This window comes from Macaca mulatta, chromosome 10, assembly GCF_049350105.2.
Source record: "Macaca mulatta isolate MMU2019108-1 chromosome 10, T2T-MMU8v2.0, whole genome shotgun sequence".
Taxonomy (NCBI): Eukaryota; Metazoa; Chordata; class Mammalia; order Primates; family Cercopithecidae; genus Macaca; species Macaca mulatta.
The window spans coordinates 107,283,388-107,299,355 of record NC_133415.1 but is presented as its reverse complement, the minus strand read 5'-3'; the positions used below and the strand labels follow the sequence as shown (position 1 = coordinate 107,299,355).

The window sequence follows — 15,968 nt, the reverse complement described above, 5'->3', positions numbered from 1 at the left end:
CATGGCCTTCCTTTGGACAACTAGTGGTTGGTGATTGGTTCAGACATGGGCACATGACCTAAGCTGGCCAATTAATAATGAATTGGGTTACTTTTACTGAATACTGGGAGGAAGACTCACACTCCAGTTGAAATGGAATCTGGACGGAAGAAGCCCAGGAGCTGCTGACACACATCATGAGACCCTAGGGGAGGGCTTATCAAAGAGTGAAGGCCACGCTAAAGGAGCAGAACCAAGACATAAAGAGAAGCAAATGATAGATCCTGATGACACTGTTAGAACCCCTCTTCCAGCACCCCAAGAAGTTATTTAAATAGATGTGAAGCTTTTGTAACAACTAGACTCCAAAATATAATGATTTAAGATGGATAAAAGTTTGTTTATTTTTCATGTAACAATCCAGGGAGGATAGTTTATCCTGGGCAAGGAGGACACTTAGTCCTATAAGGCCACCCAGGGATCCAAGCTTGTTGGTCAACTCTGGCACCTCAGGACATGGTTTTTCATTCTTGAGTCTAGTTATTGTCTGATATGGTGTTTCTGTGTCCCCACCCAAATCTCATCTTGAATTGTAATAATCCCCACATGTCAAGGGTGGGGCAAAGTGGAGATAATTGAATCGTGGGGGTGGTTTCCCCCATACTGTTCTTGTGGTAGTGAGTCTCATGAGATCTGATGGTTTTATAAAGGCGGGAGTTCCCCTACACAAGCTCTCTTGCCTGCTGCCATGTAAGACATGCCTTAGCTTCTCCTTTGTCTTCTGCCATGACTGTGAGGCCTCCCCAGCCATGTGGAACTGTGAGTCAATTAAACCTCTTTCCTTTAGAAATTTCCCAGTCTCAGGTATGTCTTCATTAGTAATGTGAAAACAGAGCAATACCCTCTCATTTCCCAGGAAGCAGGAAGAAAACATGGAGGGAAAATAACCTTCTAATAAAAATATGATCCAGATGTGTCAAACATCTCTTTTTCTTGCATCGCATGGACCAGTGTTTTGTCACATGGTCACACCCAGCTCCACAGGAAAATGGAGAATGAAGTTTTCATTTGGGCATGGTCTGTTACTGAAAGAACAAAATGAATCCATAGGCTGGGTGAGGTGGCTCCCGCCTGTAATCCCAGCAGTTTGGGAGGCCAAGGTGGGCAGATCACGAGGTCAGGGGATGGAGACCATCCTGGCTAACAGGGTGAAACCCCGTCTCTACTAAAAATACAAAAAATTAGCCAAGCGTGGTGGCAGGCGCCTGTAATCCCAGTTACTCAGGAGGCAGGAGAATGGCATGAACCTGGGAGGCGGAGCTTGCAGTGAGGCGAGATGGCGCCACTGCACTCCAGCCTGGGTGATAGAAGGAGACTCCATCTAAAAAAAAATAAGTGTTAATTAAAATGAAATGAACATGAGTTTAAAAGACAATACACATAGTAGCACTCTTATGTGGTCATCTTATTGATAGGATACAAAAGTTATCATGCACTCAAATAGAACCTTCTAACCATAGGATTGCAGAGCCAGAAATTAATCCAAGGGTCATCATCTACCACATTCAAAGCAGAAATCCACTCCAGCTTAAATATATGGACAACTTTGGCCCTGCTCTCTGAATTTCATTCAGCCCGTTACCATCCTTATCATTGTCATTATTATTCTTTAGCTATTGAGGGCAAGAAATTATGTACAAAAATCCAGAGGCTTCTACACTTTTCTAGAGCAGGTGATGAGCTCCCAAGCTTCACCAAAGGAGGCTGTGTTTTCACCAAGTACCACAAAGCACCAAGGCTGAAGCTGGAATGGCACTTTTCCAATACCCTTACCAAAAATAACTTGAGCTTTGGCCCCACTGCCTGCTGCTCTCAGTGTGAGTGTCACAGAAACATATGCGGCCTTTCCTCTGGAAAGGTGAGACAGTGCTCATGAAAATGACTTGGCTATCACCAACAAGGGAGGTGATTTGTTCTACAGCCAGCTCTCCCCTCTACCGGTCCTCAGCCAGTGAAAGAAGAATGACTTGGAAGATGACATCAAATCAGGTAGGAGAGCCTGGGAACAGCTCTGCTTCAGTTCCTCAATGCTTCATTCCTTCCTTTCTGCATTTAACAAATACATATTGGGTAACTGCTATGAGCAAAGATTGTCCATAATAAACTTTGGCACACACAAACATGCACACACACACACACAGGGACACATGGATAAAAAAGGTTCCCATCCCCATGGAGCTTATGTCTCAGTAAGAGACAGAAAAATAAACAAGTAAATAAACAATGTAAATAGCTATCGATGGTGGTGAAAAGGAGTCAGCAGTGTGCTTTGTAAGGAGTAACAAAGAATTCTACTTCAGATAAGAGAAGGCCAGGGAAGACTTCCCTGAGGAGGTGATACATAAGTTAAGATAGGAAAGATAAGAAGAAGCTATGGAAAATGTCAGGGGAAGTGCATCCCAGCTAGAGAGAAGAGCGGGCTTGAAGGGTTCAGGCCAGCTTGCAGGAAAAAGGTTGGTGAGTTCAAGGGGCTGTGGGAAGGACAGTAGGGCTTAAGCTCAGAGAAGGAGGGAGTGCTGGGAAATGTAGTCCTAGAGCTAGGTAGGAAGGGGCAATGCAATTCTGGTCCTTGCAGGCCACAGCAAGGAGATTGCATTTTATTTAAAAGAATGAAATCATGAAGTGGCATCTGATTTATATTTTTTAAAATATTAGCCTGTCTGATGAATAGAAATGAATTAGAAGGGACTGGACTGGAAATGGTGAGATCATATAAAAACCTACATCTAAAAGTCATTACCCGAATATCTTTAGAAAAAGACAAATAGAACTGCTGATGAGAATGTGAATTTATATCAATTGATATAACTGTTTTGGAGCACAAGTAATATTTATTTTTAAAAAACTAAAAACTTTACTAATTGCCTATCCTTGGTCTTCAACAATACCATTTCCGGATGTGTATCCACATGTATCCAAAGGCACAAATATTTAATTCTAAGAATGTCCACTGCAATGTTGTTTGTGATAAACAAATGGGAAAGTTTTGTTTGGGAAAGTTAGGTTTTGCCTTGGAGTTGATGCCCAATAGGTAGCAAGTGAATTAATAAAATTTTGCTCTTTCTGTCATGGAGATATTGTGAATCCATTAGAAATCTACCTGCTAGAAGGTCCATCTGCAATTCTTTTTTTTTTTTTAGACAGAGTTTTGCTCTTGTTGCCTAGGCTGGAGTGCAATGGGGCAATCTGGGCTCACCACAACCTACCTCCGCCTCCTGTGTTCAAGCGATTCTCCTGCCTCAGCCTCCCGAATAGCTGGGATTACAGGCATGCAGCACCACGCCCGGCTAATTTTGTATTATTAATAGAGACGGGGTTTCTCCATGTTGGTCAGGCTGGTCTTGAACTCCCGACCTCAGGTGATCTGCCTGCCTCAGCCTCCCAAAGTGCTGGGATTACAGGCATGAGCCACCGTGTCCGGCCCCATCTGCAATTCTTTTGTCAGTCTGGTTACTCTTTTACCTCCTCCACCTCCCAGATTCCAGTGCCCCAGATGGATGCTGAGTTATGTTTGCGCTTCTGGGTGGTCCTCTTGGTGGCATCTATTCTACGATAACCTCTAGTTGTTCCCTCTGTATGTTTAACCAGTCAGAGGAGAATCTCACTCATTGTCGCCCTTGTACATGGACAGTCAGCTCACTCCTAAGGCGGCCATGGCTCTTTGCTCTGCCATAGTCAGGGCAACTAGCCAACCCACAGCCTCCACCTTTAGACTCCTAGCGATGGGTTTGGCACTTGTCCCTGTGTCCTCAGCACATGAGGGGATGCACATCTGGCCTTCCGAGTGATTCTCTTGAAAACGGCTCCATTCCTTTAAGGTAAAGGGCAAGCTCCCCTGTCTGTCCCTGTGGGAAAGAGAAGACCAGCTCTCTGCCAGGAAATCTTCCCTCTTTAATCTCTTTACCCACCATGTCTTATTTAGGCTGGAGGTGCATGATCAGCTTATGCAGACAAAACAGTTTTAAACTACTATTTTTGGCAATTTCTGCACAGATGGTCCAGCACCTTGCTTTAAAAACATTTAGAGCATTTTCTAAATGTTTTTTGCCCCCTGGGCCTTTAAGGCTTCTACTAAAATGAAATCAACAGGAAGAGTCACATTTACCATTCTGTTACAAATCCAAATCACAGCCATTAAAATGAGTGGAAAAAGTTTCACTTACTTGTTCACTCAGCAGATATTATTTGAGCCACAATTTGAGCCAGGTATGCGAGGTGCCTAGGTGTCAATAGAGTAGAGAGAAGGAGACCAGACTCTCCGCCCTCATGGAGCTGGCTGTCCACTGGGAGTGAGAGATATTATAAAAATAGTCTGGTAAGTGTAAAATTATACACGAAGGAAAATTACAGTATATCATGCAAGGGCAGAACAAGAAGACAGGACCTGACCCCTTTGGAAGGTAAGGGATGGAGCAGTTAGGGAGCTGAGCTGAGAAGGAAGAGGTGCTGTTATCTGAGCAAAGGTAGAGAGGGTGATGGGATGCCATAAACAATGGAATAGCATAGGGTAGAGCAAGGTCAGGGTGGCTGGAACTGGGAGAATAGCAAGATCCCTATGTTATAAATTATCTATGCAGTATGGTCCAATTTTTAAATAATGTACTTTTTATGTCCAAAACAATCTGAATATCTCTACATTAAATATTAGCAGCAGTTACTAATTATTGGTAGAAGTAGTGGAAATTTTCATTTTCTACTGTGTGATTTTTTTTTTAAATAAATTCCAAATGCAATTGTTAAGAACCAGAATGACTGTTTCTGCACAAGTGGGTCTCGCATCTTAAGTTTTATGACTAAGGACACACAAAAAAACATATGCCTCTAGTGAACTTGATAGGGATAACCATAAAGATTCTTCTGATCATTAAACTCTTCAAGATATTTTCTGAGTTTCCTTTCTGGTGAGAAGAGCCCTCCTCTCTGTAGGTCGCTGCAAAATGGATCCAAAAAAAAATCTAGGCCAACACACAAGAAAAAGACCAGAGAGCAGTAACTAGATAACACAGGTATTTGGTATTTCTAAGACCCTTTTTCAAAATGAAGCGTGCATCTAATGGTTGTTGCGGGAAGATTAGAAGTCAATATTCCAGAGGACTCCTCAGGGCTGTTCTCCTGGTTCACCGAATGACTTTGGGCAAGCCATTAATTTCTCCCTGCTTCATAACCTGATCTGGAAAACAGAGATAAATGGGACCATCCTTATTGGTACAGTCTGTTGAGGTCCCTGGATAAAATGTGTGAAGAGGGCAAAGTCTTATGTTCAAAGTTCTCTGCCAATGTTAATTAATCCTCACAGCACCCTCAAGCCCTGTAATATTATCCACATTTCACAGCTCAGGGACCTGATGCAGAAAGACTAAATGACTTGTCCAAAGACAGAAGAAGACTGCTTGAGTTTGGGGATTAGCATTCAGCAACATTGCCATCTCTATAATAAGCATTTTAACTTCACTTATAAAATACCATTCAATTGTGTCTGGAATGTTTTTATTTTGAAAACAGAGTTTCTGTGTTGATGAATTATAGGCAGGTAAAAAGCCAGACACATTTACGAGGTAATGTGACAGACCCATTTGCAATTTTAGGGACTCCTTTCTTAGAGTGGTGACTATAATTAGCTAAACATGTCAATTCCACTCTTATCTCATTGGCCAGAACTTAGTCACATGACCTCATCTTCAGCGAGGTGGAAAAATGTGGGCTTTATGCAATGCAGCATGTTTGGGAGTCTATTGCAAAGGAATAAAGACTGCTGTGTGGGGAATGGATGTGAGAGAACCTCAGAAGATGTAGTGACCAGTTAGGAAGCTACTGAGGGACAACGGCAGCCCTAACCAAAATGCCCTGATCTTAGCAGGCCTAAAAACAAATTCACAATCCTCCCAACATGATTCCCCTCCAGTATTGCCAGTTATATCACTTAGTATATTTTTAGCTGAAAATAGCATAAAGCTCAGGCGCCAGAATCTCAGATCAAAGGCATTTATTGCCGCCGCCTTTTATAAAATCTAAGATGCCATCAATTTTAAGATACACCTCCATTTGATGCACTAGTAAGAAAAAAATACCACTAACTTACCTTTTCATATCAATGAGCAATTGTATGTTTTGAACAAGCTTCATTGAGATATAATTGACATACAACAATCTGCACATACATAAAGTGTAAAATTTTATAAGTTTTGGCCTCTATATATATACCTGTGAAATCATCACCATAATCAAGATGATTAACATATCCCTCACTTTCCAAAGTTTTCTCATGCCCTTTTTTAATCTCTTTCTCCATCTCACCAGATTCCAGTCCCTAAGCAACCACCACTCTGCTTTCTGTCACTATAAATCATTTTTGCATATTTTTAGATTGTTATGGAAATATAATTATACTATGTATTCTGTTTTATCTGGCTCCTTTCAATCAGCATGACTTTGAGATGCATCCATATTGTAAGTATACCAAATAGCTCATTTTTGTTGTTGTTGTTGGGTAGTATTCTGTTTTACAAATATACCACAATTTGTTCATCCTTTTACCTACTAATGACCTTTTAGGTTGTTTCTAATTTCAGGCTATTGTAAATAAAGCTGCTGTGAGCATTCATGTACTAGTGTTTGTACAGATGCAAGCTTTCTCTTCTCATGGGCAAATACCTCCAAGTGGAATGACTGCATCATATGGTAGTTGGTGTCTTTCAAGGCACTTGTCCATTATTTTGAGATGCATCCATGACATCTCAATGACAAAATTAAATGAATCAGTAGCAGAAAGATATGTGGAAAATCCTCAAGCCAAATAGTATACTTTTAGTAGCTTATGTGTCAAAGAAGAATTCAAACTAAAAAATACACTTTATTTATGTGCAGATTGTTGTATGTCAATTATACCTCAGTGAAGCTTGTTCAAAAAGTATAATTGCTCATTGATATGAAAAGGTAAGTTAGTGGTATTTTTTTCTTACTAGTGCATAAAATGAAGGCATATCTTCAAATTGTGTTTAGAACCAATGTATTGGCATAAATTGGTTGTAAATACTATCTTCTTATCTTTTTATATCTGTAGAATGATGGCAGCTGTCTCATTCTTGATATTGATAATTTGGTTCTTCTCTCTTTTTGCTCTGTGCTACCTGCCTAGAGGTCTATCAATTTTATCTTCTCCAAGAACCATCTTTTGGTTTCATAGATTTACTCTATTGATTTTCTTTTTTGTATTTTGGTGATTTTCACTCATTTTTTTTTTCCTTTCTTCTGCTTGCTTTTTGTATAATTTGCTCTTTTTTGTAGCTACTTAGTGTAGAAGCTGAAGTCATTGGAGACTTTTCTTCTCTGCTAATACTGGCACATAGTGCTAAAAAATTCCCACTAATTACTGCTTTAGTGGTATCTGACAAATTTTAATATATTGTATTTCCATATATTAAGTTCAAAAAATTTCCTATTTTTTAGTTTGAATTCTTCTTTGACCTATAAATTACTAAAAGTATATTATTTGGTTTGAGGATTTTCCACATACCTTTCTGTTATAGATTCATTTAATTTCATCATTGTCAAAGAAGATATTTTGTATATGTGAGTTCCTTGTTGAGACTTTCTTATGAACCAGAATATGATCATTCTGATAAGTATTATGTATGGGTTTGAAAGAAATGTGTATTCTACTGTAATTGGGGGCAGGTTCTATAAATATCAGTTAGGTCAAGTTGATATTTTCTATCTACTTGTTCTGTCAATTACTGATAGAGGCCTGTTGAACTTGCTGATTATAAGTGTGCAATTGTCTATTTCTTGTTATTTTTTGCTTCATGCGTTTTGAAGTGCTATTATGAGGTGCATAAACATTTAGAATTATATGTCCTCTTGATGGTCTTCTTAATTACTATTTCTGCTAATAGTCTCTGCTCTGAAATCTTTGTTCAATATTAACATAGTCACCTCATCTTCCTTTAACTAGGGTTAGCCTGTATATCCTTGTTGATATTTTTTTCATGTTTTTGTATATTTTCATTTTAAGTGGTTTTGTGGTTGATTTTTGTAGGTATCATATAGTTAGGGCTTCCATTTTTATACTATCTGACAATCTCTTTCCTTCGAGATACTTAAACCACTATAATTTAAAGTAATTATTGATATGTTTAACTGTAAGTCTTGCTATTGGTGTTCTACTCATTCCATCTATTCTTCTTTCTCCCTTTCCCTTTGTCTTCCTTTTTGAACATTACTTTAATTTTTTATTATTCATTTTTATTTCCTTAGTTGGTTTATCAGCAATAAATATTTGTTTTGTCATTTTGGAGTTTGCATCTCTTCTTTTAGCTGAAAATACATATGTCCCCAGAAGCCTTCTAACACATACCCCTTACCTACTTTGTAGTCTCATGACTACAACAGAAGATGGAGAAATAACTATTTTGCTGTGTTTAGCCTCTACAATGAAAAAAAAAGATTAATGACATTGAGAACATTAAAAGAAATTGCATTTTCTTCATGACACCTTAAAGACATTAAGAATGATTTTTAGGTAGCCAGTCAATGATGTCAGCCTCATCTAAATTCATGACTGCTACTAGCTTCTGTCCACCTCTATAATCCAGAAAACCTAGGAGGCATCTCATATGCTTGCCTATTTTTCAATCATCACAAAATCTATCATCAACTCTTGTTTACTTTTATTCCCCAAATACTCTTTAGACACTTCCAATTCTACGTATTTCTACTTCCCTAGACCGTGATACTACCATCTCTTGGCTGGACTAACAATTTACTTACTCTTTACTAATATGACGTATCTTCAGTTCATTCTCCATGGTGCTGCCAGTGATCTTTTCAAACAATAACCCTAGTTACTTCCCCACACTGTTTAAAACATATCAGTGCCTCAGACATATATTCATAGCATGGAACACAAGACTTCTCCCTGGTCCTTCTAGGACGTCTCTCTCTTCTCAACTCTCCTCTTTCATTTCTCCATGTAACCTTTCCATAATTCCTCATAGTCAACATTGTCCTTTATCACAATAAGACTGTGATAGCCATGTAGTTGCCTTTAGGAGAATCTTTAGTGACATCCTCCAGCTGCCATATCTTTGGATCCACTGCGCTTGTTCACATCAGTCAACACTTTCACTAAGACTGCTCTCAGCCTAAGATAGAGTATGGCACAATTACCAAAATCACCAATTTCTGCTCAATTCAGACCCTCTCTAATGAACAACTTTGACTTAGGGACTTCCTTTGGCCTGAGACTTTCTCGGCTTTCTGTTGAAGTCTAAAGCTCTTCCTACCCAATCCTTCCTTCCTTCTCTCCCTTCACAGATCAGATTAGTGTCTTTGTCTAAAGTCTTTCCCAGTCCACTCCTACTTGCTCCCTGCAATGGTTAATTTTATGTGTCAACTTGACTGGGCCTCAAGGTGCCCAGATATTTGCTTGAACATCATTTTGAGTGGGTCTGTGATTGCATTAGCTCATTTTCACACTGCTGATAAAGACATACCCAAAACTGGGAACAAAAAAAAAAGGTTTAATTGGACTTTCCAGTTCCACATGGCTGAGGTCAAAGACACTTCTTACATGGTGCCAGCAAGAGAAAAATTAGGAAGAGGCAAAAGAGCGGAAACCCCTGATAAATCCGTCAGATCTCATGAGACTTATTCACTATCACAAGAATAGCATGGGAATGACCAGCCCCGGTGATTCAATTACCTCCCCTTGGGTACTTCCCACAACATGTGGGAATTCTGGGAGATACAATTCAAGTTGAGATTTGGGTGGGGACACAGCCAAACTATATCAATGATGACATCTCTGAATGAGATTAACACTTGAGTAGTGTTGATTGCCCTCCTTATTATGGGTGGGCCTCATCCAGTCAGTGGAAGGCCTGAATGGAACACAAAGGTTGAGTGAGAGGGAACTTCTGCCTGCCTGCTGAGCTGGGACATTGTTTTTGTTTGTTTGTTTGTCTGCTTGTTTTTTCCTGCCTTCAGACTCTTCCTGGTTTGCACACCTGCTGGAGCTACACTGTCAGCCCTCCTGGGTCTCCAGTTTGCCAACTGCAGTGCTTGAGACTTGTCATTGTCTTTAAACATATGAGCCAATTTCTTACTGTAAATATAAACATATAAGTATATATCCTATTGGTTTTTTTCTCTGGGGAATCCCGATTAATACATCCCCTGCCTTCACAGGTGTTTTCTCAAAATAGGTCCCTCACATGTTGAGTCTCATCTTGGCTTTTCCTTCTCAGAAGACCCAAACTGGTGCCAGGACATTGTAATATGCTATTCCCTATACATCCAAAACTCTTTCCACTCTTTCTCCTCAAACCCCTATTTGCCTTTCACATCCCAACCCTATTATCTTTTCTTTATGGATGATCTTTCCAACCCCCTGACAAGATCAACATTTTCAACTCAATGCTGCCGTATCATTATGCACTTCTTTATAGCCCTTAACACAGATGTGATTCTGTATTGATTTAGGTGACTTTATAATGAATGATTTTCTTTGTCATTAAACTCTACATCATGTTTCTTACTGTTTGTTTATTGTTTTCTGTTGTGTTTTTAACTTACCACTATGCCCCATGCCCTGAGTTCCTGGCATATAAGGTGCTCAATAAATATTTAGTGAGTCAATAAATATTATTTTGCGCATGGGTCTTTTTTTCCGTTTTAGAATAAATTCTAGGATATGGAATTTGGGGTCAAAAGGCCAGAAAAAAACCCTTGTTTAATGTTTTCTTCATGCCACAATCTTTCATCCTTCGTTTTTATTTTCTAATTTTTTAAACAAAATTTACATACAATAAAATATAAAACAATTACATCTGCAATGGACAAGTTGTGACAAGCATACACCTATGTAGCCAACACCACGATCAATATGTAGAACCTTTCCATGAACTCAAACGTTGTCCCCATGCCCATTTCTAGTCATCTCCCTCTCACCCCAGGAGCAAACTGCTGTTTTAATTTCTACTGCTACCAATCGTCCATCCTAGAACTTCACAAAACTGAAATCAATGAAACACAGTATAAATGAACAGTAGTTACTCTTTTTTTGGCTTCTTTTTATCAGCATAATGTTTTTGAGAATCATCTATGTTATTATGTATATCAATTATCTAATTCCTTCTAATTGTTATATAGTGTTCCATTGTATGCAGACACCATAATTGTTTATACCTCTCCCATTGATTGCATTTGATTGTTTCCAGTTTTTAGCCATTGAGAATAAAACTGCTGTGAACATTTTTATGCAATTCTTTGTATGAATGTATTTTCATTTCTCTTGAGTAAATTCCTAGGGAAAGAATTGCTGGGTCATAAGGTTTATGTTTAACTTGCACGAAACTGTCAAACAGCTTTTCAAAGTGGCCAGCAATTACAAGAGGTCCATTTACTCATATCCTCACTAGCATTTGGTATTTTCAGTCATTTAAAATTTTATCCATTCTAATAACAGTAAAATATACCTCATCCTGGTTTTAATATTTATTTCTCTGATGCTTAAGGATATAAGGCACATTTTTATGTGCTTATCATGTAACTGCTCAATGAGTTATCCTTGCGACTGCTCAGATACAACCGATTTATCAAGACGGGGGAATTGCAATAGAGAAAAAGTGTAGTTCAGGCAGAGCCAGCTGAATGGGAGACTGGAGTTTTATTACTCAAATCAGTCCCCATGAAAATTTGGAGACTGGGATTTTTTTTAAGGATAATTTGGTGGGTAGGGTGCTAGGGAGTGGGGAGTGCTGATTGTTGGGTTGGAGATGAAATTTTAGGGGAAGTAGGTTCTTCTTGCTGTCTTCTGTGCCTGGGTGGGATCACAGAACTGGCTGAGCCAGATTACCAGTCTGGGAGGTGCCGGTTGGTACATCATAATGTAGGGTCTGAAAAAAATATCCCAAGTACCAATTTTCGGTTTTACAATAGTGATGTTATCCCTAGGAGAAATTGAGAAGGTTTGAAATCTTGTGACCTGTAGCTGCATGACTCCTAAACCATAATTTCTAATCTTGTGACTAATGTGTTAGTCTTAAAGACAGTCTGGTCCCCAGGCAAGAAGGGTTTTTTTGGGGGAAGGGCGGTTATCATCTTTGTTTCAAAGTTAAACTATAGACTAAGCTCCTCCCAAAGTTGGTTTGGCTTACGCTCAGGAATAAACGAGGGTAACTTGGAGATTGGAAACAAGGTCAGATCTCTTTCACTGTTATAATTTTCTCACTGTTACAATTTTTGCAAAGGCAGTTTCAGTCAGACATTCCTAAACCACAATCTCGTTGTGAAGACACAGACCACACTGAACTGCAGAATGTTTCATAAAGTTTGCACTCAATAGTTGTGTTTAGTGCATGGTATTATTACAATTTTCTGATTTTGGAAGGAAGCTGTTGTCCTAGCTACCTTAGGTAAGAGAACTGCTTGAACCTGGGAAGTCAAGTCTGCTGTGAGCTATGATCACAAAACTGCACCCAGCTTGGGCAACAGAGTGAGACCCTGTCTCAAAAAATACAAAAGAAGACCTCAGAATTAACAAATACCGTTTTGTCATTTTTCTCCTTTTATTTTTTTTTTTTTTTTTTTTTGAGATGGAGTCTTGCTGTGTCGCCCAGGCTGGAGTGCAGTGGCCGGCTCTCAGCTCATTGCAAGCTCCGCCTCCCGGGTTTTTACGCCATTCTCCTGCCTCAGCCTCCGGAGTAGTAAATAAAATGTTACAAATAAAGTTAAAATTACCCCATATTTCTCCTCAGTCCATTTCCTTCCTTCTCAAGTAGAAACTGTGATGATGACTTCATGTGTATCTTTTCAATCTAATATACAAATAAAAACAAATATGGTGAATTATTTCCGTATTTAAAAAATCATATATTTCTCTACCTATTTGACTACAACCTACCCTTTCCCCCGCCTCATTCTGTAGAGACCTGCACTGGTTGAATACAGGGAGATCTAGTTCATTAAACTGCTGAATCATAGTTCATTGTATGACAATAACACATTTTATTTCTGCTTTCTCCATTGATAGACATTTAAATTACTTCCATTTTATCCCTATTACAAGCAATAGGCCTTAAATTGTTATGCTTAAAATATGGAATAAGATCATCGCTGCAATAATATCTTTCTAAAAAATACCTAAAACCACTGACAATCATTGACACTCAGTATCAGAATTCTTAAAAATATAGGTGCCCATGGGCTTTTCTAAATGAAATCAAATACTCAATAGACCTTCTAAGACACTAGTGCAATAAAAAGTCTATTTTGCGGAAACTCTACAGGGAGAATAAAAACTAAACTAATACATTTTAAATATTTCTTTGATTTCCCCTGTAAGCTTCATATTTTAACTCTCACATCTGTCTATTTAAATAACTGCAAACATGTAACTATGACTGAGAGAAACAAGAACATGTAGGACATTGCATTAGTATTTTGATGGTTTGAAAGGTAACACTTGGCCTTCCTTTTGGAGTGCCCCCAACAAGATCATATTCCATTGGCACACAGAATAAAATCCACACTCCTCTCATGACCTACAAAGGCACAAATGCCTGGGTCCTTATCCACCTTCTACCTTCCTGATGTCATATCCTCCCTCTTGCCCCTGGTGTTACCTTCCTTTCCATTCCTGAAATATACGAAACTCACTCCCGCTTCAGCATCTTAACATGTGCTTGTTTCCCTCTTTTGCATACTCTTCCTGTAGGTTTTCACATGGCTGCCTCCTTCCTTGCATCATCTCTGAGAAGCATTTCTTGACCTCTGAATCCAAATTAGCACCCTCCCTCCAACCAAGTCACTCACCTTCACAAAACTGTTTTATTTTTTTCAAAACACTTATTTTGAAAAATTGAAATTATCTTGTTTAATGATACATTAACATGTCTCTTGTCTGTTCTCCACCTCCCCATCAGAGTGTGAGCAGGGACTTTTCCAACTTGTGCAACAAAGAGCCTCAGTTCCTAGGACAACTCCTGGCATTGCTGAATGGATGGATGGATAGATGGATGGATCAATGAGTGGAATTAAAGCAACACAGACAGTTCTTGCAGTCTATTATTTGATATTCTATGTGCCTTGAGATATTGAATGAATAACAGAAACTTAAAATAATATCTATATCATTATCATCTCACTTTTCTTTTTTTTTTTTTAAGATGGAGTTTCACTCTTGTCATCCAGGCTGGAATGTAGTGGCATGATCTCAGCTCACGGCAACCTCCACCTCCTGGGTTCAAGCAATTCTCCTGCCTCAGCCTCCTGAGAAGCTGGAATTACAGGTGCTCACAACCACATTTGGCTAATTTTTGTATTTTTAGCAGAGACAGGGTTTCCCCATGTTGGCCAGGCTAGTCTCGAACTCCTGACCTCAGGTGATCCACCTGCCTTGGCCTCCCAAAGTGCTGGGATTACAGGAGTGAGCCACCATGCCCGGCTATCATCTCACTTCTATCTTCCTCCAGCATAAGCCATTTGTGAATAAAGATTCTCCCTCACTGCATTGCTTTACACTTATGTAGAGTTAAATGCCAGTGTCAGTGTTCAAGATAGATCTATTTCCATGGAGGCATGTATACTAGATGAAGAAATAAATCTAAACAAATAAGCAAAAACAACCAGCAGCTATGATTTTGGGAATCAAACATTTTGTTGGAATTCCTGCGCTACCACTTCCTGTGTCTCTGAATCAGTGGTTCTACTGGGGGCAATTTTGCCACTCAGGAGACAGTGGTCGGGAGATATTGTGGTTGTCGTTACTGTGGAGGGAGGGGAGCTACTGGCATCTAGTGGATACCGGCCAGTGATAAAAGAAAAACTTCAGCCAAATTAAAGTTTAATGGAGGGATGAAGATTCGCAAATTGGACAGCCTCCCAAGCTAGAGTTTTCTCAGAGACTGCAGCATAGTCACGTGGTGGAAGATTTATGGACAGAAAAGGAAAGTGATGGGCAGAAAATGGAAGGGAGGTAGCCAGTCCAGAAACGAGTGGACGGGTTATAGGTTGGCATTTTTGCCTTATTTGAACAGGGTTCGAACAGTTGGCCACATTTGATTGGCCAAAACTCAGTGACTGGCACAAGCATAGGCTATGGTCTGTTTATATCTGCCCTTGTTATAGTTCACGATGTACAGAAAGACCTGTAGGCAGAACTTAAAATATGTAAGGAGGCAGCTTTAGGCTAAACTTGATTTAACACCAGAGATGCTACTAAACATCCAGTAATGTGCAGGGCAGCCCCAGCAAAGAATTATCTGGCACCAAATGTCAGTAGTGCTGGGGTTGGGAAATCCTGCTCTAAACAAATTACTACTTTCTCATCTGTAAAAGATGAACAAGTATTGTTAATCATGTAAGATTAATGTGGAGATTAGTAAAAATATGCTTAAGGCACCAAGAGCTGGGCCTTGAGCATGATAAGTCTGCAAATAAACATTGCTTTTGTTATGAGCATTGCATATGATACTGATAATTACTTGCTTTTCTCGCTGGCATGTGGCTGCTTCTATGGCAATGAATGTTTCCTTCTTTACATTGGATTTTCAGTCCCTGACAGAGGGTCTGGCACTTAGCAGATGTTTAATAAATGTTGCCTGAATTAAATTAAAGATTTGTTGTTTCAAACATCTTATACTTTCCTCTCATTTTATTTTCCTCTCTAAAAATTAGTTTGACCACTATATGCTCAACTTTCTTATTTTTTTATTTTTATCAATCCTTATGACCTCTTAAATCAAGGATTAAATTATAAGACGTGGAAATTAATGATCAGGACCCTTAACTATCTCTGTGATCATATTCTACCTTCTTCTCTGTGGTTTTCTAGATGTTAGCACACTGACTTTCTAGCTCTTTCCTCACAGGCCAAACCGGACCTTTGCAATCCTGCTAGCCAGATGTTCTTCTCCCCTGGAGAGCAACAT

General features: G+C 39.2%; 1 long non-coding RNA gene across 1 annotated transcript; it reads left to right on the top strand.

Moving 5' to 3' along the window:
• Nucleotides 1-1,837: 1,837 nt before the first annotated feature.
• Nucleotides 1,838-15,643, top strand: LOC144332251 (uncharacterized). The gene is made up of 2 exons (XR_013400154.1): nucleotides 1,838-2,028; nucleotides 14,205-15,643. It is a non-coding gene; the product is annotated as an uncharacterized LOC144332251 (long non-coding RNA).
• The last annotated feature ends 325 nt before the right edge of the window (nucleotides 15,644-15,968 follow it).